Genomic DNA, 23,374 nt, shown 5'->3' with positions numbered 1-23,374 from the left:
TTTTCAGTTCTTGGGTAAAGGGATATTTTTTGGGTTCAGGGTCAGTTTTCAGTTTTTGGTTAAAGGGTTATTTTTAGGGTTCAGGGTCAGTTTTGGGTTTTTGGATGAAGGGGTATTTTGAAAGGGTTCAGGGTCAGTTTTAAGTTCTTGGGTTAAGGGTTTTTTTTAGGGTTCAGGGTCAGTTTTCAGTTCTTGGGTAAAGGGGTATTTTTTGGGTTCAGGGTCAGTTTTTAGTTTTGGTTAAAGGGGTATTTTTAGGGTTCAGGGTCAGTTTTGGGTTTTTGGGTCAAGGGGTATTTTTTAGGGTTCAGGGTCAGTTTTAAGTTCTTGGGTTAAGGGTTTTTTTTAGGGTTCAGGGTCAGTTTTCAGTTCTTGGGTAAAGGGGTATTTTTTGGGTTCAGGGTCAGTTTTTAGTTTTTGGTTAAAGGGGTATTTTTAGGGTTCAGGGTCAGTTTTGGGGTTTTGGGTCAAGGGGTATTTTTTAGGGTTCTGGGTCAGTTTTCAGTTCTTCGGTTAAGGGTTCTTTTTAGGGTTCAGGGTCAGTTTTCAGTTCTTGGGTAAAGGGGTATTTTTAGGGTTCAGGGTTACTTTTGTGTATATAAAGTGTGCCAAAAAATATTAAAAATATTAAAAATATTTGAAAAAAATGTAGTGACAAAAAGTTAAACATTTTTATGCTAATACAATATTTTTGTACTACTCAGCTAAAAATATAATAACAATATATGTAAATAAAATTATTAAAAACGTCTACATTTTTTTAAAAATTTGTTAAACAGTAACATTAGACTAAAGTAGCTATTCTAATTTATACATGGTCAGTGTCCAGCACCTTCCCTGATATTAGCTACACTGGAGTTGGAATAGTAATATAATTTTTTTCTGAATCCAGCACCTTCCATGATATTAGCTTGACTGGAGTAGGAATAGTAAATAATTATTGGTCAATGTCCAGCACCATACATTATATTAGCTTGACTGGAGTATTAATAGTAAATATTAATTGATCAGTGTCCAGCACATTTGCATATAATTGTACATTACCATGTTATTATATTACAAAACAATGCAAAATGGATGTTTTCACAAAACTTTATTACAATTTTTAAATTTTTTAATGTGAACTACAATACAATCACAATCACAAAGAACATAACATTTTTGGGAAATGTAGTATTTGCAGATTAACACATTAACATTTAGGTACATGTTGTAATTTTTCACAAACATATATTTAACAACTTTTTTTCTGTAAATAAAAATACTTATCATCATTAACTTTGAGTAACAAGTATTTATATTGAAATAAATAAACAACCAGTTTTTTTCTGCTTCTTCCTTTTATATTTAATAATGTTAATATTATATATTAATATTATTAAATATTTAATTTAAACACTTACATGTTTATTAAGTCACATGACAATTATGAGATTTGCTCAAGATATGGAAATACAAATTAAGACATTTTTTGGCACATATTTCAGACAATGTTGTTTTTAAATCAAAAATATAAATATATTATGTTGTTAACTTTGTAACTGTAAAGGGGAATAATATGTTTAATAATAATATCTGGTATTGGCAAAAGATTATTTATGCAATTATATACTTTTATAATACTTAGAAATTATTATAAAACATTTTTTAATAATTAATAAAAATAATAACAAATATATTTATTATTATTATTATTAATTATTAAACTTAAACATTTATCCCTTCTTTTCAGAAAAACATACATTCAGAGAAATAAAAATACATTATTTCAGGGTATTATTTATATACTAAATGGTTATAATTCTTTTACTAATAACAATAAATAAGTTATATTATTTATTATTATTAATTATTAACATAAACAATTATAATGTTTAGTTATAAACAAACACAAACTTATTCCTATAAATGTACACAATAAGAAATTATTTACATATATCATTTCAAGTGTTACATTATTTTTTAATATTATTAATATATAATAATTACTATATATTATTTAATATTAAATAAATTTATAGTTTTTAAACTGTTTAAATTTTAATGAGTCTAGTGTATTAATTTGTTAAAATAACAATGTGTATGTATGATATTTGTATACTATAACATTGTATTTTCTATAATACCTTTTCAAAAATGGTTTAAGGGGACTACTTTTTTACCGCGTAAGGTTATTGCGCTTCATTCAGGACTGGAGAAGCTCGCGGTTGGGAGTTCCTTCGTGTGGAGAGAGGTAAGGTTAATTTTACATACAATTTATAACTGAGTGGTAATGTTTGAGGGTATATTCGAACTGTGTAGTGTTTTTGTGTGTATGTATGAATTGTTTATGTAGCTTTTAGGTGAAATGTCGTCGTTATAGATGCGTCGTGTATGTTTTAGTTCTAGTGTTATTTTAAGTGTTAGGAAATGTCTTCTTACATGGTTAATGTTAATTGTGAGTGTATTTACAAATGTTATGGGCTATTTGTGGGTGGGTTTCGTTATGTATGTTTTTTTACAGGTTCCGGTTCCTCGCATGAAAACTACATGGAAGGAAGCGTGTTTTTTTCCTGAGAAACTAATGTAAGACTTATTATGGTTATATTTTGACGTGTATCTCCTATATTTCGTGTTTGCCAGGAGCGGATTTTAAATTTTTAACCTTTTTTCGGGATTTTGGAGGGTTTCGTATTGGATTGATACATTGATATGCGTGACCGTTTTTTAAAAGTTGTGTGTATATCACTTTAAATACTAAAGTGTCCACACTACTGTTTTCGGGATTTCCTGGAGCGTTTATTTCATTTTTACATAATTTTCGGGTTTTTGATGGTTTCCCATATTGGAATTATCGTACATTGCAATGGATTGTATGGATTGTATTTTGCTTCATTACATCTTTTTCATCGACAAAAATTGTAAGTATTTAAAGTACTTTTTTTATTGGGTGGGAAATGTTGTAATGTGTATGTGTGATGTAATTATAAATATTGCATATTTGTTCAGAAATAATGTCCACATTTTTGATAAGTTTGTTAAACAAATAAGTATTATTTATAATTAATAAAAAAAATTATGATTTTTTATGTACCATTATTGTAAGAAGACATTAGTATCTTTTGTACACATTTTTATAGTAGGCTTTTAGCTATTATTGACAGGTATTCTAATCCTCTAGTTGTAGGATATAGTGTGACTTGACTTTGCAGTAGTCGGAACATTTGTTTAGTTTGTTTTGTTAGTTTTGGACCAATTTGGGTCACAGATTGTTCCATTCTAAGTTCTTGATAGCTTTGTTCTTTTTTCAAAGCTTCTAGTAGGTTATGGAATGTGGGTCTGGCTTTGCTTGTGGTAGCTTGGAAAGCATTATTCCACCCTTCTACACTGTTGTTTGTTTTAGCCTCTTAGTTTAAAGTACTAAGATAGACATTCCACCAAGGGATTTGGAATTTGGGTTGGCGTCGATGTCCAGATCTGTGCAACCTTCCCACCCAAGTATCTTCGAAATAGTCCAGTAATGGGGTTAGTTTTTCTTCATTCCTCTTGTAATATGTGCAGTCAATTAATAAATTGTAGTGTTCCGCTACATCGGTAACAGGAACGTAGGCCAGTGCTATCAATTTTTTTAATTTGATAGGCAAAGGTGCTATCTGTTGAGTATAGAATACTTAAAGTTGATTTCTGGAGATGTCTCCATATGCTCTGATTGAAATGATAGTAGCAACCCTGGATTGCTGTGTGGGGAAATGTTCTCAAAATGCTATTAATCATAGCTAATTCGAAATCAATAATTATTTTTTCTGGAAAATAATTATTGATTTCGTTTTTGAGAACATTTAATATTTCTGTGTAAGTGTTTTGCTGTTTGTTTGGTAGCAAACAGTAAATGAAAGGGATGTTATAGTTATGGTATAAACCGTGGATGGAATATAGTTGATAAAAAGGTTTTGGACATGGTTTAAATGTTCCATCCATCATCCATTGGGGACACTGCTGGAGTTTTCTTAAATTACTTGCAGTTGCAAACATTATGATTCTGTTTGTACTGCTTTCATTGTCAAAAAGGATACATTTGTCTTTATTGTGTGTGATGGACATTTCTGGTGAAATAATAATTTCCTCAAAAGTAGTAGGGTTGGGTGGGGTTGTGGAAGTGTGTCTTTTAGTGTATGCAATTGTGCGTTTTAGGGAGTCAATAGAGGGTAGTTGACCGGAAGCATGGGCTGGGACTTTTAACAGTTCTTCCTTAAGGATTTGTGTTGTTGGTTTATCACTTTGTGTGCTAGCAGTTTTTATACTTTCTAAAGCATCTCTTATTTCAATTTCTGTGACATTGGGGGGATGATTGTGTTCCCTGGTAAATAACACATTAGTTTCCTCAGTAGTAGCCCTTCCATAACATTTGTTTGAGTAATATTTTGTACATTTCCAGAAAACTTTTCTACCACTTTGTCTTTCCTGATTATAAACATAACCCATATAACATAACAGTAATTTATTTTTTTGTGACATAACAAATTCTGCACCTTCTGTCATTTTGTTTTACTTGTTCTAGGAAAGAGTAGAAAGAAACAAAATCAAAAAACATATATTTCACTTTGTGGTGCTAACATAATTAATGATGTATTTATACTTACAGTTACTAAAAGTAGTAATCACAAATGCAGAACTGTATTTTGAAGGATTTTCTTGTATGTATTTCTTTATTTACTGTTGGTATGAAAATATAGAAATGCTAAGTTAATGTTTACACATAACAAACGTTTTTCCTAGGAAAAAGCAGTTTTTAATTTTGCTTAGTACAACATTTGATGTGAACATTACATATACTTACTTGTTTAAATAGTTGACTTGTAGTATTTGGTGGAGTAGATCAAGGTAGTAAAGTTCAGATCTGTAGAGAAGATAGAATAAATAAATGTAAAATATTAGTAAAAATTTATGGAACTGTTGGGAAATTGGAAATATTTAAAAGTATACTAACTTCTAAATAAGTAGTTTTGTTTGCTGTAGGTAGAATAGATGTATGATGTATTCAGAATATCTGTAGAGAAAATATAAAATACATAACATGGTGTTAAGAACATAGTTTTCGTTTTTTTAGGAAGTTTTAGACCAATTACAAGTATACTTACATTTTTTACAAGGGTAGTCTTGTCTTTTGGTATAGTTGATGTTGGATGTTATTATTGGATCTGAAGGGAAGATGTAATATGCAAGATATGTTGTTTAGAAAATAGCATTTGTAATATTGGGGATTTACTAACAAAAACATATATACTTACATGTTTAATTAGTCTAGTTTTATACATTTGTAGCGTTGAACTAGGAAATTCTCTGAATATCTGTGAATAAAATGTTTAAAATAAAGAATGAATCTTGTGAAATAGTGTTTAAAAACAGCAGTTGTTGTATAACAGAGCATTAATATATACTTACTATCTGATTTTCCAGGTGAAGAAATAGGAGCATGTATTATGAATTTATTTGTAGTAGTTTCTATCTGAAATGTAGGAGGAGATAAAAATAAAATAAGTGCAAGAGTTAGGAGATATAAGTAAATTAGTACACTACTAATTTAGATTTCTACATAATGCACTGTAACTTACTTGATTAATTAGCTAGTGAGCTGGATCTTTAAAGATGTTTGTTCAGGAACAAAATCTTCAGAGTGTTGGCATCTTCTTTCTATAGAGTTAGCAGCAGCAAATGGTATAATGCATGTATCCCTTTTATAGTATGTGTATTTTGTGTGCTTTGATTTGATTGGTTGTAGGATGAAAGGAAGGATTTTATAGGCTAGTTTGAAATTTTTTTTGTTAATTGGTATGTTTGTTGATGTGAGAATGGTGGTATGTGGTCATTTCCGCATTAAAGCAAGTTAGTTGTTAAATAAAATAGATGTGTAAGTGGTAAAAAATAAGGAAAATGTTAGTTAAATGTAAAGAATATTTTCCATAAGATAGAACACATTTAATAGAATGTATAGTAAATGTAGATAAATAGTAATGTTATAAAAGTAACAGGTATTATATGTTAAATGTTTTTTGTATAGAGCAATGACTTTTATAGACGATTAATATGGTATTTTAGACATGAAAGGGTACAAAAAAGAACTCGATATTTTTTTTGTAACGATATTTTAGTACTCTATATTTTAGTAGTCGATATTTTTGTAGTGTTAGGGGTAATTTCATGAACAACGATATATTTGTAGTCGATATTTATTAAGGCGATATTTATGTACTCGATATTGTAAATACTCGATATTTTTGAGTCGATATTTTAATAGTTTGTGTAATAAGTATACAAAGTCGATATTTTTGTAGTCGATAATTTTTCAACTATATATTTGGTAGTCGATAATGTGACCGTCGATAATATTTCAGTGATCCACAAGGGACAAGTGATGTTTCACCTGGGACAGTGTTGAGGTTTTTAGCCAATCAAGGCACAACTTTCCAACTCTGTAAGTTGTCACCACCCGAGTGTTCAGACTGCACATACCACAAGTCAGGTCCTATTGTTTTGAATCCCTCAATGTTATCTAGGAATCATGCCTGGCATCAGTTCGTGTCTAATGGACACTCTAACCATCTCTTCCAATTGGGGTGTGATGAATTGCATGTACCCCATTACATAGCATGGTATCCGATGTATCCTCACTGTATTTTGTAAACTGTTGTGAGTTTTCAAAATGTGCAAATGTAGGAATTTGTGGTGTGCTCAAGTATTTCATCTTGGCTAATCCAAGACATGTCGTTTGTTGCACAATGTTGTTCAGGAATATAATTTGTTGTGGTATTAGGCATGCTCTAAACAAGGCCTCAGTTCCTAGATCCTGCTAGTCTTTTGTCCACCAAATAGATTTTAAATCTATCATGCCCCCCCAAAAGTCGAAACCCTGTACAGACAGCTGGGAAAGAAAAGAAGCAGAGTATATCAGCTTAATGTCAGGTAGCATATTTTTCTTTGCAGGTGAAAGTGCACCCCTATAATAATATGAGGTAGTGTCAGATGTATTGGAATCAGAAAAATAAGCAAACTTCTGTGCAAATGTTTCTGAACTACCCTGTGGTGGTGTAGGGCGTAATGTTACCATTGAGTATAATTGTTAACAGCTTGTGGAATACATGCGTGATGCAGAAAATGATGACTGTAACATTGAAAGCAAAACATTTTGTCATAAGTAGATGTACCATCATAAAGTTCATCAGAAGAAAACTCAGTAGAATGTTCTAGAGCTTCTGGCATTTCATGCACTGCATCAATGTCCCAATCATCAGAAACAGTACTAGGGGTAATTATATAATTCAAAGATATTTTGAACAGATATAGAATTTGTAAAAGTTCAGTGGGACCATACACATCATGCAATACCCTATCGCAGACAATGCCAAAGGGAACTGGAATACCTGAAATGTTCACCAGGGAAAGGTCTCTTTGTTCAAGGTATGATGACGCTTGTGGTTTGAGAACCAAGTTCACAAGTTTTACTGCAGAGCATTCTGGGAGATAGTGGTTGGGGTGATGACAAGTTGACTGTACAGTTGTAGCAGTTGCAACCAGTACAAGATATACTTTGTTGTTGTTAATTGTTATCTCTCGCTAGAGAGAGGATGCTTCATTACTTCTTAAAGCTTCTATCTGAACTTCCTGCATGGTAAAGAGGCAGGTAGCTACCTAGGGTCCCACGTGGCTTACTATTGAGAATTGGCCACATAGTGTGGTATGATCAGATCAATGGAGACAAATCTTTTGTCTTTGCAGCCAGCAAGGGGCGGAAGAAGCACAGTTCTGGTACTTTTAACAGCAGAGACAGGAACAGGTCTGTAAGATGGCCCAAATTCTTTCTTGCCCACAATTTTCTCCCTGATTAGGTCCCCAACCTTTGGGGCCTAGGCAGGTTTTGGCAACACTACCTTCACTTCCCCAGTGGCGGTGCATTTCACATTGCTTTGTTCGTCCTGGAAGTTCTTCAGTTCTTATAAAACAGCCAAACTTTCATTGAAGTCAAATGGTGTTTCTCCTGCCACTGTGCTGGTATTGTCGAGGTCTGGGACCCACATCTTTACCCCAAAGAGGATTTCGTAGGGAATTTGACCACCCAGGGATTTTCTAGGCAGGTTGTTGAGTGCCCTCTGGCACAGAGGAAGGACCCAACTGTGGCCTGAACCTAGTACCCTTGCTGTAAAAAAAACTGCTTAAAGTCACGCTTTTTTACTCTCCACATCCGCATTTCCCTCAGGATGGTATGGAGATGAGAAACTTATAGACACGTCCAAATTTCCCATGGCCTCTTTGTAAGCCCTAGAGCTAAATGTCGGACCCCCGGTTGTAATGTAATGTGCCAACTGCATATGTCCAGATGAAGACTTGCAGATCCTTTATAACAGTTCAGGCATCAGCTGACCACTGTGACCATACCCATAGGGATTGAGATCAGGAATCCAATGCTACCAAGATGTACTTGTAAGCCCCATCTGATGTCAGAAGGCCACAGTGGTCCAAGTAAACACAAGCCAGAGGCCTATTTGAAATCAGTATAGGTGTCTGTGGAGGACGTGTCACGGTGGACCCCTTCATCTGGTCACAGAGGTTGCATTTAAAGACAAAGTCCGTTGCCTGTTTGTAAAGAACAGACCATCAGTAATGTTGCTGCAATAATGAAATTGTAGCAGCCACCCCTGTGTGTGCAGATGCCAGACTCTTGTATGCAGCTAGAATTAAACCCATCCTGCAATCTGTGTTTGGTATTACTCTGCCTCCACTCAGGAATGTGAGCATATGGAATGTTTTGTGCATCAAACTTGTAGGAGAACTTAAGTGGAAAACCTTTCATCACATGGGTGTTGTTGCAAGCAGCATTGACAGTCACCATAATGTCTCTGTCTATTCTCATACTGGAAGGAGTATTGCAGCAATCGCAGCAGTGTGAACTGTTGCTTTTGTTGCTTCATCAGTCATGGAATTCCCTACAACTTGCACACCAGCACGTTAGTGATTCAATGTGTGTGTTACATGAGTACGCTGCAAGCAATCTTCCAGCTTTGCCAAACGTTCCCAACACAGCTTGTGCTTGATTGTGCAAGCCTTTGAGTCTCTGAATCCATTCTGGCTCCAATAATGTAGAAATTTAGTATAAGACTGGACACAGTAAAACGAATCACACACAATAAGTGTGGCGAATCCAGGATCTGTATTTTAAGGCCTCCATATGAAAGCCCTATGTTCTGCCAGCTGCACTGTGCTGGCAGCAAGTGACTGCGTGTGGGTTTTCTCAGAGTGGAATTCTCCACCATGCATGCATCCTTTCACAGTAGCACATGCCACTGAGTATTCATGCTTTGCCCCTATGACAAGCTCGGCAAAACCATCAGTACAAATGATGTATTCATGGCATTCTAGAGGCATTATTTAATTAGACAGAGTATGTTCTTATTCGTACTGCAAAAAGGCCTGTGTTTGTAGTGTAGAGTCAAACTTGTAGGCTATATCTGTTGTGATGAGTGAGTTAGCCCATTGTATCCACGAGGATGTCATTATTTAGCGTTTGGGATGCTTGCTCTGGTGATGGTGTCTAAGATCAGCACTGGGGTAACGACAATGATGCGTTTTCCCTGACCCAGGGCTCGCACCCTCACCATGTCAGATTGTACCATTGTCTGTATCTTTTCTGTAGGTGCAAAATGCAATTCAGCATTGGTGTAGAAATGCGATTTATATGCAATCTGAACTGTGTCACCTTCATTAAATGTAACATAGGTATACCTGGATGTTTCTACAATGACGTAGATCACCAGGTTTGGCGTGTTTACCGTTTGTGTGTAAGTGTTTTGAAGATATCATTCAGCTTGTAGTGAACATATTATATTTATATGTTCCTGAGTCCAATGTGTACTGGAAAACTCTGGACGTATTAGGTTGTAGAACGGTTTAGCCCGTTCTGTGTATTCTGGAATGTAGGTTCTGCCAAAATGTGGAAATTCCAATATGAATTGCAATCTCTTCAACGTAGTTGGAGGTTGAAGTAGCGCAGACTTCTCTAACAAGTGTGTCGCAAGGCTTTTACCTTCATCTGACAGCTCCTATCCCAGAAAAAGGACACTGAGATGGGCAGTTTTTGATTTTAAATCAAATTTGTAGCCTATGTGAGCAAACCTCAAAACTATGCAGTCCACGCTTGTCGAGTGCTCTGAAAGGTCATCATCCATTAAATAAATGTCATCAACATAGGAAAATGCCTGGTCATCAAACTTTTGCAGTAGCTCTGTTACTCTGGCTGAGGACAGCCAGGGTTATTCTTATACCCCTGGGGTAATCAACAGAATTGCCGCTGAGTGCCAAGTGCACCGAATGCAGTCAGATATCTGCTTCCAGGCACTATATTTTTTCAGAAAAATCCATTCGAGATAGGAAGTATTGTTTTGTATTTTTTCCGCTCTATGCTATTCTTTGGCACAACACTGTGTATTTTGTACTGCAAATGTGTGAGTAGCTGTATTGAAATGTTTGTAGTCTAATACTAGACGGTTTGAATGATCAGGTGTCATTATGGGAAACAAGGGATTATTCATTGATGAGGAGCAACTTTCTATTACACCTTGGTATTCAGTTGTTGAAATATTTCCCTAACTTGTTTTTTAGCTTCATGCTTTATTGGGTATTGTCTTTGACGTTGCAGGGTTGTCAGTGGCATTTCATGGTAAGGGGAACCGTCATCCCACCCCACATGGTTGTTGTACAAAGCAGGAGCCAGTGCTAACACCCTCTCCTTGGTGTAGCAATGTTTTACTGATTCTGGAACGAGGTCGGAGAAAGCGGGTAAAATTACCATTTCCCCATTTGGGCACTTCATTACAAAATCAGGTGGCCAATCCTTTTCAGCCAAAGAATATCATAATCTTGCGTTAAGTCATCCCAAAAGAGAACATTGCTGTTTCTGGGTATGTCCCCTCCAATTTGAGTTGTTTTCCATATAGACAATGTGGGACACTCACCCTGGTATCAGATGTTTCCACCGTGATATACTCACTCAGCACTACTTACAGCAGACAATGAATCAGGGTCTTGTGAACTATTGTGACTTCTGCCACGCTGTCCAGCATTGTTACTGCCCAGTCCCTGCTCAGAAGCAGAGTCCGCAATATCCGGGGCATGCCAGACATTAGGTCTGGCTACCTTCTTCTTTTTGAATTGAGGCTTGGAACACTTTAGTTTTTCTTCCTGTTTAATTATGTAGCCTGATGAGCCCTTCTTCTGTTTCATGTGTGTTTCTGATCAGCTCTCTGACCGTTCACCTCTTTCTGAACCTTTATCGGATGAATCCTGAAAGAAATGAGACAAACATGTATCAGTATCCTGCTGTTTTATTATCACGGTTTCACAGGTTATAGCATTTTTCAGTGACTTCCTGGTGATGAGATCCACCCCGTGACTTCGTTTTGTCTTTGTTTTTCTTATTGTCCCACTTCTTTGTTGAAAAGCTGGGTGCTTGTTTAGAGTTATCTTTTTTCCTGGCCTAGCTCCCAAATTATCTGTAATCAGCGTAGAATAGGTTTCTTCGATAATTTTAGGTAATTCTCATTCCTGCGGTGCAGGAGCCAAATCCTGCACATGCTGGCTTATAACCACGCTGTTGCTTCCCCATTTATGTTTCTTAACTTAATGGCGGATACTGCAGCAAAATTACCCATCAGTTCCATTCCCAAGTCCAGGGCAGGTGCTGCCTCATACACATTCTGGATCTGTTTTAGCTCTTCAGGCAAAACAGCCAATGAAGGGCTACCATGTGTTCTGGTATATATGGCAACAAAAACGGTACCACAAACTGTACTGTCTTCCATAGGGGAACCATCCCCGTTGGTAAGCAAATAGTCAGTATTGTATGTTTTTCCTGTGGACCTCTATGGGGAAATACTGCATCAAGTGGACCTGTTTTTTTGTGCAATCCAGAATAGAACGTCCTCCCATTTCACAGGAACTTTTTCCATGCCTGCATTTAGCGTTTGTGGGCAGATGCCTGGTGTAGTTCATTATGGTTGGGTAGATTGAGCACTCCGCACAGGGTTAAGTGTTAATGTTCACATAATGAACTGTGTAAGACATCTGAATATTGTTACTAAATCTTTGTATAGTGTTTGCACCTTGGCTGCTGATAAAATATCAACATTAGGATGCAGTGTGTAGCCAGCTAAGACTGGCCGTGTTGCTCCCTCATTGCTGAGAGGACTACGTTTAGCGTTTGTTGTTGTGTGTGAAGGGCGCCATTAAACCAATTTATGTGCTCTTGGTACATGAGAGGTATCTCTATTTATTCGTTCAGTGTATAATTGTCTGGTACTGTATCCTGTTTGTAAGTGTGAAATAACCGTATGGTGCTGTTTGCAGCCGGGAATGTAACCCAGGAATAGAACACCTCTGTCCTAAATGCTTTGTGAGTCTCAACCATGAAGTCAACATCTCTGCCCACAGCTGAAAGACCATCTTATAGTAGGTTCTGAGTAACCGCATGTCTGCAGTTCTAAGCAATGTTAAGTGCTGCTTCATCAGCCATTTTTGCAAATGTATAGCATGAATTACAGAGAGGGTAATACAATGGGAGCAGATCCTTTAATAGGTTCAAGCTTGAATGACCTGCAGCCAATACCTACTCAGCTAAGGAGGACTGTCCCTGCCACCATGGACATCTCCAGTTAGCAGGTAAGGAGGGGGTCTCTGAGAAAGCACAATAGAACTACTCAGGTGATCCATTAAATTGGTACTAACTTTGGCGGCGCCATGTCGTGTAATCTTCCCTTCCCTGTAGAGACTGTGCATTTGTTAGTCAGTATAAATGTAGAGATGGTGCAGGACTGATTCAGTGCACCTCCGCAGGATATGTCGTCCCACAGACCAACTAGGCCACAGTGCCACCATTAGCCCCCCTAAACATAGGTGGGTGGTAAACAGTTTTGGCAACCACAGAACATGATGAGCCTGAGCTCTTCCAGGAATCGTGGTAACAGAGCTAGAACCCTTTTGCTCAGTCACTTGTTCTCTCTCTCGGTGGAAATATACAAGGAATACATAGTGTGTTTTCAATATTTATTTAACCAAAGTGATTTTTGAATAAAACATATGTACTGCAATTATAAATAAACAGAAGCAGGTGAAAATAATTCGCAATATCAGGACAATGAACAGAACAAAAAAGTATCACCATCTTTCCAAACGATGTACATGTAAGCATATAAAACAATCTCTAGATAGCATACTCCTACTATGTGCTTGCTAACCTAAGTGTCATGGGTGCAGGTGTGTGTTCTGCCAAGAATCCCCCATCACATGATCCAACACTGTTACCAGAAGCGAAAGTATGTATGTCCCCATTGTGGTCACGAATTGAACATCCCTCTTCGGCGAGAGAGATCAGAAAGCAGATGGGCTGAGGGTTCAGCGTATAGTGACCTTGCAAATGACAACAAGTGGTCTTCTGCCTCAAGCCTGAAATGCTTATTTATATTGGAAAGCATCCTTGCCTTGAGCCAAGATTCTAGTCAGACTGACATTGTTTATATTCTATAGATAGCTATGTTGTCACATGGACAAACAACAAACAACCACATTTGTACAATATATATTCAGATCTTGTACAGAATGTTCCAGGTATTGTGATAGTGTTCGTGCGAAGATGAATGTGTAAGCAATTTTAGTTTCATGGAAATTAATCCACACTGTCACGCAAGCAAATGTGTGTCAAGAATCATTGTGTGGAAGAGAAGGCAACTCAGGAAAAAGTGTGAATGTAAAATGGGAGTGTCTGCCATCATTTTGGAACCATTTTCCACGTCATATTCAAGTCATGATAGGTATTTGTATAGCTCAAGACTAGCAGGGCTAATTGAAAATCGGGCTTTACATAAATAATATAGCCTCCTTTTAGACATGGAAGCAGATACATAAAAAATGGGTTTTAGACAGGCCCAGGGGTTTCTATTCATCGTTTCATGAGAGTAAGACATAATGTCCTATGATGTAGATGGGATACTTCCAATAGATTTACTTTGTCGAAATCAGTCAGTGACGCTAAGCTGTTTAGAAATAAGAGTACGGAAAATGTAGAAGAATTATATAGTGGAATTATGTCCTATTACTTTTCTCTGTCAAGCTAGAATTTGACTGGTATAGTCAAGCCTTACTCTCTCCGTTCAGTGGTATCAACTTAGTAAAAATGTCTACAATCGTCGAGTTGCTTGTCCTTTTTCAGACCACCATACTCACATTTTTAAAGGGGGGTCTCAAAATATTAAAAGGATTATATCATTATTTTTATAGGTGGAAAAATCTTCACAAGTAGCCTTTTAAAAAACACTGTGCCAAATTAGAAGCAGGCTAGGCTCCACCTAATTTGGAGGATAATTATTTAGCTTCTGTATCCGAGATTATAACTCAGGCAGTTATCCTTCAATGATTACCAGCTTTTAGAGTTAGTTTTATTAGTTGTCACTGGTGGATTTGGTATATATTGTTTTGCCATTAAGTTTCATGATATCTGAAGCCATAGACAGAATAAGAGCCAGATGGAATATAACAGTGGTCCCAAAAACTAGTCCTAAATTTGTGACCAGTATTTTTGGGACCAGAGCTGGATTTTATGTCCCAACCAATGTATCAATTTGTCAGCTCACAAAATTCCACATCCAGGTCCGGACAGGCAGTAGCGGGCACTGGGCGTTACCCCTGTGGGCTGCTAGGGTGGGGCCGGTTTTGGGCCCCTCGGGAGCCGTTTTTGTTACCAGGGGCCTGCAATATCTGCCCTCAGTAACAAAAGAGGCCGAAACCGGCCCTTGCAAACAGCTCGGCCGCACCCCCCAGCCGCTGGGGGGGCGGCATAGCAGTTTGCCAGGGCTGATTTTAGTTCCCAGTCCGGCCCTGTCCACATCTGAGTGGGTGCAATCTGACCTACCTCATTAATATTCATAAGACATGTTGCAAATTGTCGCTCATTCTGATTAACCACAATCACAAGGATGATGCCCTGCAAGGATCAGCAAACCATTATGTCCGTAATTGTGTTTAAATCAAAAAAACATTTTTTTTAAATTTTGCCTATTTTTTTTTAAAGAAAGGGGACTGCATTTGAATTGTTTTTTCCCTTTTTTTAAAAGTAAAAATTCAATGAGAATTCGCAGTTGTCCGTGGGCTACGCTCTACTCTGCCTGAAACATGTGTATACATTCACAGTAGGAAAAAGCATCTAGAGAGAACCCATTCCTTTCTGTGAATGAGTTCCCACTCATCTTGGTGGTTAGTGACTTCGCTATGGTTTGCACACGGAATTATGGACTCAAGCTATTGATACATTGTATACCAATTTGGTATTTTGGAATCGATGAGCACAGCATGCCCCTTATAAAAAAGGAATTGTATCTAGTCACAATCTCGCTTTAGAAGTTAGTACATTTTTACTGACTTCAAAATTGGGATGCTTATAGTGCAAAAAACATTTTTGCGGTTTCAAACTCTGTTTCGGAATATTTGCAAACAAAAACATTGTTTGCACATCTTGCCCTTAAGACTTAATGCCACACGTTCTATGTTAGTAATATGACCTCGGCTGAAGAGGCTTCTTCCTTTTGGGGAACCAGTTTGTTTTCCACCATGGTGGAATTGACACCCCACTCAGTGATATCTTAACTAACACTCAAGGGATTAGAGAAATCTTGCGATAATGATGACCTTTCCGGAAGTGAACCAGCAAAGGGCACATTGCACAGATCTATGTGCTGTTGAAAACATGTACTAAAATTAGGCATGAGAATGCTTTACAAAATGTGCAAAGGACATTGTCGGGGAAACCACAGAATCTCAATTGGGTCACATGAATACTGAAGTACATGTGCTATCTGCTAATTCTAACCTTAGGTGTTATGTTATGTTATGATTTTGGTAAAGCGCAACAGCTGCCCCAGCAAAGAGGCGTCCCGGCGCTGAGGAACCACCAGCACTACACTGAGAAAAAAAGGGGATGAAAGCAGGTGGCCTAGGGAGAGGGGAAAAGGAAGGTCTTGATTGCCTTCCGAAAAGCAGATAGATTTTCCAAAGAACGAATGTTCACTGGCAGAGCGTTCCAGAGCTTGGGTCCTAGAACCCTAAAGGAGCGGCCACCGGTGTGGCAGAGCTTTGTGCAAGGTACGTTCAATAGGCGTTGGCCAGATGAACGCAGATTGCGTTGCGGCACGTATGGTGTGAGGAGAGGGCGTATTAGTTCAGGGGATCTGAGCTTAAATATTTTAAATGTCAAAATGAGGGTTTTGAACTGGATTCTCGATTCGATGGGCAGCCAGTGCAGCTTGCGAATGGTGGCTCTGGCCGAGGATCTGCGGGGAAGACCAAACAGAGGTTCTTGCCGCAGAGTTCTGCACGCGTTGTAGTCACGCTATTTCTCCTTTATTGGCGCCAAGAAGTAGAACATTGGCGTAATCCAAATCGGGAGAGGATTGTAGCTTGGACGATGAGTTGACGAACCTTGGCGTCGAAGAAGCCGAGTATTGGGCTGAGACTTCTCAACAGGCCAACGCAGGTAGCTGCCACTTTTTTTGTGTGGTTCTGGAAGCATAGTGAGGAGTCCATCCAGACCCCTAGGTTTTTGACCAGAGACTTGGAGGGAGGGATGGTGCCTAGTGCTGAGGGCCACCAGTGCTCGGTCCAGTAACTGGTGTTCTTTCCGAGGAGCAGCACCTCTGTTTTTCCTGCATTAAGCTGCAGGCAGTTGTCCGTCATCCATTGGGCTACTGCAGCAAGACCATCCCTGAATCTTGAGGCCGAGATGGAGGGGCCTTCAGTGAGAGTGATGGCCAGCTGCGTATCGTCGGCGTAAGATACCAGCGTAAGGTCCCACTCTTTAGCTACTACCGTGAGTGGCTGCACGTAAAGATTAAAAAGGGATGGGCTCAAAGCAGATCCCTGCGGAATGCCCTGTTCAATGGGATAGGGTCTAGACAGAAACGGGGGGGCTGATACCCGGAAGGTTCTGTCCTTCAGAAAGGAACGGAACCACTCCAGGGCTGTACCTGAGATCCCTACTGCCACCAGACGGTTAAGCAGAATGTCATGGGATACCGTGTCAAAGGCTGCACTGAGGTCTAGTAAAATCAGCGCAGCACTCTGACCGGCAACGAGGATGGCTCGGAGGTGTTCAGTCGTAGCCAATAGAGCAGACTCAGTGCTGTGGCCTGGCCTAAACCCATTCTGGGATGGATCCAGGATACTGTTTTGGTCCATATGTAGTGACAGGGCTTTGTTGGCATGGGCCTCTGCAAGTTTGGATAGCCAAGGGAGCAGCGAAATGGGTCTGTAGTTTTCCAGCTTGGAGGGATCTAGGGTAGGTTTCTTGAGAATAGGGGAGACCCATGCTTGTTTCCAGGCTGTTGGAACCGTAGCCGATGAAAAGGAAAGGTTCAATATGTCGGCCAGGGAGGGCAGAAAAAATTCGAGCGATTCCAGAAATTGGGTGGGTCTCATGGGGTCTGCTGGGGACCCAGACTTAACTTTCCTACAGAGTTTGGTAAGGTTTTCATATGAGAATTCTGGGAAGAGCGTCAGAGTGGTACCATTAAAAATGGAATTGGTGGAATTATTCAGATTGGAGGGGTGCTGTGAAAAAGATTTGTAGATTCTTTGTACTTTCCCTACAAAGAACGCAGCAAGATCTTCACATTGCTGCACAGAGGAGATGCTGGAAGAAGGGGACCTGCTGCTCTGCAGTTCTTGTACCAGTTTGAAAACAACTTTAGCGGGATTCAAGCTCGAGTTAATTTCTTCTGCATAGAAGGAGGCACGAGCAGCGCATATAGCTTTGTGGTAGAGTTTTTGTTTGCATAGGTAGAGGGCTTTGTCTCCATTGTTGTATTCCCTTCTCCAGATACGTTCGGCTTTTTTGCAGTCTTTACGCAAAGATTTTAGGGTGTCATTTTACCATGGATTGGAGGGAGAGCTGCGTCCTTTAGACCATTTTGCTGGGGTAAGAGTATCTAATCCTCTAGTGATCCAGCCATGAAAGGCATCATAGGTCATATTGATATCCAAGTGAGCCTCTCAATGGAATTCTCCTAGGGTGGCATGTAAGTCACTGATAGAGAGTTTGTGCCAAGGTCTCTTTAGGGGGCGGGATGTCTCCGTTTTGGTCGATGTTACCTCAGTTAGCATAATCATTTTTATGAGATAATGGTCTGACCAGCCATAGGTTTCGGCACCTCTGTTTTAGCCTCCGGAATGTTGGAGAAGATCGGGTCAAGAGTATGCCGGCTGAGTGTGTGGGGGCTTGGATTAGAGAATTCAATTGAAGGCCAGCGAGATCTGCCAGAAAAATTTTGATAGTAGGATATTGAGACAGATCAATGTGGAGATTGAGGTCGCCAAGTATAGTGAAGTTGGCTGACCTCACCACTAACGAGTTTGCCACCTCCAGGAGAGCTTCGGTGAATTTAGAGGCAGGTCCAGGGGGGCGGTAGATGTAGAGACCTGACAAGGAAAAATGATGGTTAGTTGTGATTTTGAAGCGAGCACTTTCACAGCCCGGAATATGTTCCCTGGTGAACGAGCAAGTAAATTGTTTCTATATATGACCGCGATACCTCCACCTCTCGCGTCTCTATTTAGGGTCGTCATTAAGTAATTGTCAGGTAGCGTGAGGTTAGGTATAGTAGTCATATCGTCGCGTAACCAGGTTTCACACAAAAAGAAGATGTCAGGGTTCTCCTCAAGAAGGAGGGTGTTTACCTCTGGATGGTGTTTAGCGAGGGACCTGACGTTGAGTTGGAGGACGGTAAGAGGGGTGAGTTTGGGGGAGCCTTCGCATCTGTCCGAGATAGCAAGGGCTGGGTGTGAAAAAATGGCACGACTTACATTGAAGGCAGGTGTAGCCGAGGTGGCCCGATATCTCCTTGCAGTTACGTCCAGGATTCAGGGCGATAAGGAGTTCTCTGTCATACTGATGGAGTTCTCGTGGCACTCGGCCAGGGGGACAGGCGAGAGGCGATGTCTTGGCGATGACGGGCGCAGACGGGCTTGCCTTAGGCGCGCCTATGGCGCGCAAACGGCGCGTCCACTGCGCTCGTCCGCTGCGCGTCCGGTAAATACACATATTAATAAGAGGGAGATGGGGGGCGTGGCTTAAAAGTGGGCGTGGCCACGTGGGTCACCAGCAATGGCGTCACGAAGTGTTTGTTTTGGCCGGGTCCGCGGCAGCGCTGAGTCCGCTGCGCGGTGAGATAGGACCAGGCTTAGAGACCTAAGCAGTGCCAAGGGCGCATAGTGAGTTAGAAACCACCAGTATTGTGACTCTCAAAAGTTTAAAAACTCCCGCTGTGCCTCAGGAGAAGAAAGTGAGTCGGACAGAGGTCGCTTGTTGTCAGCGACTTTGTACAAGAAATAGTGACTCTCAAAAGTTAAAAAGTGGGGTGCTCCCGGCTGTGCCTCAGGAGAGGAAAGTGGATCGACAGAGCTCGCTCGTATTCAGCGACTTTATGCTGTCAAGGAGGGGGCGTGGCTTAACAGTGGGCGTGGCCACGTGGGTCGCCGGCAATGGCGTCACGAAGTGTTTGTTTTGGCCGGGTCCGCGGCAGCGCTGAGTCCGCTGCGCGGTGAGATAGGACCAGGCTTAGAGACCTAAGCAGTGCCAAGGGCGCAAGGTGAGTTAGAAACAACCAGTATTGTGACTCTCAAAAGTTTAAAAACTCCCGGCTGTGCCTCAGGAGAAGAAAGTGAATCGGACAGAGGTCGCTTGTTGGCAGCGACTTTGTACAAGTAATAGTGACTCTCAAAACTTAAAAAGTGGGCTGCTCCCGGCTGTGCCTTAGGAGAGGAAAGTGGATCGACCCTTTCACTATTTCTCGATGTTCAGCCTTGCTATACCCCTTTGTACCTTCTTAAGCTTTCAACAAGAACTCATATAGGTGCACTCTTTGTCAGACTGTTCTAGGCAAGTGAACACATGTCCTGTGGTTGTGCCAACATTTTAAGAGCAGTTGATATTTGAGCTTCCTTAAAATGAGCTACATTTCGAGGATCAATATTCTGCCTGATCTGCGTGGCATCTTATTTTGCCTCATTGGGTTATTTCATCTTGCTCAAGTGCTAATAATATTGTAGTTGTTTATTGGGTCACAAAATCTGAGACTACAATGTGCACGTAAAAGGCGACCAATAGAGATTCTTACAATCACAGCCTGAGTTGGCAGTTAGAAATTGGGCATGTGTACTATGGCAGTCTATTAGAAACACAGAGGCCAGATGGGTACATTTGAGACTAAATGCAGTCTACTATCATGGGGTGAAGGGGGATGCTTGCTCAATAAATTGAAACCTAGAGAATGATTTCTATATGTGAAGCTATTGGATACATAGTTCCTCCATTTTCCTGCTAGTTATCCTCAATAGCATGTGATGTATTAGAATATTACACTGCTAATAACCTCACATAACACACTATTCATGACAAGTTTGAATGACATCATTGATGACATCACTGATGACATCTCAAATTCCATCAATGATGACTTAACTAGTATGTTGGAACTACTTTTGTGGGTTTGGTTCCTGTGAACACACCCTCCTCCGAATACTTTATACAAGAGGGGTGAGGTCACTGGGATCTACCTCAAAACCTCCCTTAAGACTTCTGGAAAACTCCTTCTTAATCTACTCTATTTGTTTGACCTTTTAAACTGTCTTTGGCGTGACATTTTGTCTGTGAGGGGCGCCAACTGGTATGATGTGGGAGAACCTGTCTGATAAAGGCACGGCTTTGTTGGATTGTCACCCATCTTGCCCTGCATGGAGCTGCTTGCAAGCAACAAAAGGTATTTACTGAGGTCCTTTGCAGATTAAATCTAGCCTGTTGAAGTAAAAAGACTGGGATGCTTAACTACACCATCCCAGAGAACCAAGAAAATAAAGTGATACCAAACACAGAAGACGACGATCTATTGTATTTTTGCTTATGACGTCTGCGTGTGCATGGGTTTCTAGGTGTAACCTGGTCGTGGTCATTTGACCACATTTTAGGGAATTGTGTGGTCTTTCCCTGCCCCATTGCACCGCACCCTGATTTCATCTGACCGTAAAAAAATATAGGCGGACCTCCTTGAGCTTCCTTCACCTATAACTCACCGCGTAACGTATAGTAAACTAGCCTGTTGAAGTAGATGCTGCATTTGTCAGTTAACTCAGAAATGCTCAGAGTTAGTGTCTCAGCTGCAGACGGCACAGTTCAGAATCATGAATGAGGGGCGGTGGCGGCTGGTGTAAAGGGGTGAGGGGCGTGGCCCTACTAGCAGCGGGAGGATACAAAAGAGAGAGAGTGAACACTATGAAGCAGGTCCATAAAAGTACTTACTGCTTTGTGTTCCTGTATAAAGCAATTTCGTTTCTTTGGAGGATGCTTGTGATGTCAGAGTCCTCCTGCGCTGACCTGGCGCGGACTATGTCATGTTCTCGAGGCCCAAGCAAGGAGAGGGATGTCAATTAGAGGTGGGTGTGCCACACAATGCGGCAGAGGCTAGACTTTAATGGGGCATTTATGCTATGGTCCAGGGCGGGGTCAGCAGAGTACTATTCGTGTACAGGCTAAGGGGCAGTGCAGCTGTGGCACCAATTAAACCACCCCCCCCGCATCCATAGTACTGTTTATGCTTCCTAATTAGATAATAGAAGCTGGGCGTGTGCTGTGAAAGAGATCGGCTGTGCAACTCCAATTTCGGGGATAATCAGCGTGCTGCAGGTGTGCTGTTGTCCATGTGTTGTCTGTTTAGAACAGAATGGTGGCAGTGATGCCTGCTTTAGCTCCGCTTCCTGCCTCCCAACAATCGAGGGAGAGGGAGACAGGAGCCTTCTGGAGGTGCTTGTGTCAAGGTGAGGTGGTAAGCATTAGGCTGCCGTCTCCTTGCGTAGCGTCGAGACGCCCGGCGTTAGGCCAGTGCAGCTTGTGCTCGTTTGAGGATCCTGCGCGATGCCCGCACCAACATCAACATCAGTGCCAGTGCCTTTCTTCCTTCCTGTTGGTCTCTTTGACCCCCTTTAAGCAGAGGGCCGCTGCCTGATAACTTGTTTGTCTGCCCGCCGCACCGGATGATATGGCGCTCTTTCTACTTATCTCTTTTACCCAGCTGCTCCATTGCAATGCCAAGATGCGCTCCTGGGAAGCCACATTTTTTGGCCAGCTCCCTATCTGGAGGTTGGTTGGTTGTAACAAACCACATCCCACTATACACTTTTACGCCTGACCACTTTGAAAAGTCACTGGCCACCACAGATGAGGGGTTGCTTCTGTTTATGTGAGCTGCACTGCCTTTAGCTCAAGTTAAGTGTATGCTTTTAGATAGTGAATATTTTAAAAACAGATGCATAGCTCTTCAAGTTGTCCTTACAAACATGAGCAGCAGTAGACCAAACGTCCTCCATGCACAGAAGTTACAACAGTGCTATATTTCTATGAAGATAATTGAGAAACCACTAGGGTAACCAGGGGATTGACCAAGGAAAACAGGATCCTCGAACCAATTGTGGGGTGCTGTTAGAGTTATTTACATGTCATATTATTTAAAGTTTGTACCCATTCCTCCTTTGGAAAAAGAATAAAAAAAAAATATATATATATATATATATATATATATATATATATATATATATATATATATTACGCTGAAATGCATCATGCCGATCGATTTTGTGCACTGAAATAAAAGGACGTATCTAACCTTACCTGCGTGGGCTGATATCCTTTCTGGCAAAGGGAAGGTTTTCGTTTCATTTGCAGAGCTGGCACAAGCTCTTTACATTACAGCCCCCTTCCAAAAGAGTTCGGCGGTGAGTGGCAAATGTGTGTGGACTCTCAAAGCTCTTGGGAAAATGCCGAAACACCACACTCCACAGCGAGATTACTAGCTGCAATGTGCGGGACTGTGATTTCATGGTGGTACTCACACTCACAGTAGTGGTGAGTGCCTTTGCTCGCTGTGGTGACTTGCGGTTGGGAGAAAGGAGGTTTGATGCTGTTCCTGCCACTACAAGATCCAGGATTCAGTGGGGCAGCTGCAGACACCGCCCACTTGGACAGGTACTTACGATGGTGTTTCTGCAGCATAGAAGGTTCAGATATTACTGAGCGCCCGCACCCCAATCATGTGGGAGTGTCTCCAGCAATAAAGTGAGGCGCTTTTAAAAGTGGACAGTGAATTTCTCTTTCGATACAGACGGCATCTGAGGAAGGCTATTACGCTGAAATGCATCATGCCGATCGATTTTGTGCACTGAAATAAAAGGACGTATCTAACCTTACCTGCGTGGGCTGATATCCTTTCTGGCAAAGGGAAGGTTTTAAGGTTTTTGTTTCATTTGCAGAGCTGGCCAC

Source organism: Lissotriton helveticus, chromosome 10, assembly GCF_964261635.1.
Source record: "Lissotriton helveticus chromosome 10, aLisHel1.1, whole genome shotgun sequence".
Lineage (NCBI taxonomy): Eukaryota > Metazoa > Chordata > Amphibia > Caudata > Salamandridae > Lissotriton > Lissotriton helveticus.
Note: the sequence above shows the minus strand (reverse complement) of the source record.